Raw genomic sequence first — 2455 nt, forward strand, 5'->3', positions numbered from 1 at the left:
ATGACCAGGCTAAACTTTTAATTTTTTGGCACAAGAATGCCAGCCAAGGTGATTTTTCTTTAGTGGGTTTCAAGAATTTAAGATTACTTTTGATCCTCGATAAAGTCCTTTTTCTCTTTATTACATTTTGATTTTGCAACACAGGATCCCAGCATATCAGGGTTAAAGAAAGTCCATTTATTCTCATATTTACATGAATAATGGGGTTATTACTGTTATACTTCAGAAGAACTGAAAAGGTCATACCAACAGCTTCTTGGTATTTTTAGCACTTATAGATTTGATAATACAGCAGGTTTTTACTAATGATATTGCCTTACAAGAGGACAAAGACAAGGAAGCAGAAAAAGTCACCCCTGACGCCAGTAAATTGTTTGGACTAACTTGGGACAGGAGTTCTGATGAAATTTTTACTAAACCTTTTTGTCTTCATTCAAACGCCAAAACTAAGAGGTCAGTTTTTCAAACCATTGTTTCTCAGTTTGATATTTTTGGGTTAAATGTGCCCTTATTTAATCGTCGCAGACTACTTATGCATAAGCTTCAATGCCAGAAAAATTTAAACCGGGATCAAATCTTGGCTTAAGATTATCAGAGAGAATGGAACAATATTTGCAAACAGCCAATCAGAGCTCCTTATTTAAGAATTCCCTGATCTGTGGGTCCTAGAGATCTTAAATATAACATTTTTGTGTTTTCAGATGCAAGTTGAGTTATTTACGGTTGTGTAATTTTTTTGCAGCCTATTGAGACAGGCCTTCTAAGTTTTATGCATGCTCAATAAACAACTAAGGAATAAATCAATGTCTGCCCTTGAGCTAAATGTCATAAATCTAAGTCCTTCTTCCGTAAGGCCCATACAAATTGAGAATATTATTGATTATAGATCTACTCAAACAAGGGTAAATATCTAAGAGGTTTTACAAGTCAATTAAAAGATTATACAGGGAAAAATACTGATCACCAAAAAATGGCCGTGGAAAGAATAAGCCGATTACATATGTTATAAAAGTAAAACTCAATATTTCTCCTTATGGTAAACAATACAAATTTTTGCCAGGCGAACAGTTTTACCAAAAAATATATATTAAACATACGAATACATAGAAAATATATGTAAGGTAGCTAACTTGGAGTTAAATCAGTGATTTTATCTTTAAGGTCATTCTTGAACATTTTACTCAGCTTAACACCTCTAAAAAATCTGATAAATATATTCAAATCGGGTTGGAAGGAAAAATATGTATTACATACATGATATTTATTGCATTAAATAAGTCTTTAAAATAATTTGGTTACAGATAAACAAGGCAGTTAATGCAGATCGTAGGGTGTTTCCTTTGTTCAGCTTCGCTCGCTGTCTGTAAAGAAAATTTCATGAAGATTACGGTCGAAAATTGAAGATAACTTTTGTAGAAGAATATTTACAATATACCCACAGGAATAATAACCCAAGATAAAATTACCTTACAATTGAGCAACCGAGGTTTACATGAGTAACAGGAAGGAAATAAAGGGCCGGTACATCAAAACAAACCCAAATCCTGAAATGAATGGTAAACCTAATATAAATCTGCGGGTCACAATATGGGAAACTATCCTTCATAAATATGGTCACTCGAAACAAATAATTGTATATGATTCTCTTACCCAATTATTTACAATATGTGTTTATGACTAAGCTAGAATTATTAGTCCGAGAGCTATGCCCACCTGAAAGACAAGAGAATGGCCATATAAAACATAACTGACCACAAAACTATTACTAATCTCAAGTTTGGAGATGACAGATAGGAAAACTTCAATAGGCAACACAAGGCACTAAGAGTTCGCAATGATAACCTTTAAGAATAAACCCTATTTATTCTTGGTACTCACCATTGTCGAACCTTGCACAAAGGCATTGCAGATAGATTTTGGCAGATGGTCACAGAAGGGTGACGGAGACCAGGGATCCCAAGATATGTCCTTAGCTTAACATAGGCATGGCGGAAGAATATGAAAAGTGTGGACCTTCTCAGGTGAATGAGGTCTCTGCTCTGACTGTCGGGCTGCTTCGCTCCTCGTCGGCGATTTCGCTGAAGTAAAAGCATATGGAAGGAGGAGGAATTAGCAAACTATCCATCTTAGTAGTTTGGACGGCAGGAAAGACAGTTTGATGGTACCAAGAGTAGGGCAATCAAAATACCAAAGTGATAATAGTTACTAGTCTTTCCTGTCGCCATGTAAAATGAAATATTTTGTACATGGGTCCAAATAATATTTGCCGGGGCTAAGGTTAAAATTACAACTGGAAGTAAGCTGTATAATAACAGATTCTAAAAGATTTCGTGAACAGAAATCTTTCTATCTGGCAGTCACTGAACTTTCAATCCAATTTATCCTGTGAGTGGTTTCACTTAAATGAATGAATATTGCATTGGATGTTTGCCCAGTTTTGACTGAATGCTTATGA

At 34.9% G+C, this 2455-nt stretch overlaps 1 long non-coding RNA gene across 1 annotated transcript; it reads right to left on the bottom strand.

Moving 5' to 3' along the window:
- Positions 1-1246: 1246 nt before the first annotated feature.
- Positions 1247-2255, bottom strand: LOC136830050 (uncharacterized). Its single transcript, XR_010850543.1, has 3 exons — positions 1879-2255; positions 1467-1544; positions 1247-1361 (listed from the first exon to the last, which is right to left on the bottom strand). It is a non-coding gene; the product is annotated as an uncharacterized lncRNA (long non-coding RNA).
- Between the last annotated feature and the right edge of the window lie 200 nt (positions 2256-2455).

The sequence above is a fragment of the Macrobrachium rosenbergii genome, chromosome 46 (assembly GCF_040412425.1).
Source record: "Macrobrachium rosenbergii isolate ZJJX-2024 chromosome 46, ASM4041242v1, whole genome shotgun sequence".
In the NCBI taxonomy this organism is placed as follows: Eukaryota; Metazoa; Arthropoda; class Malacostraca; order Decapoda; family Palaemonidae; genus Macrobrachium; species Macrobrachium rosenbergii.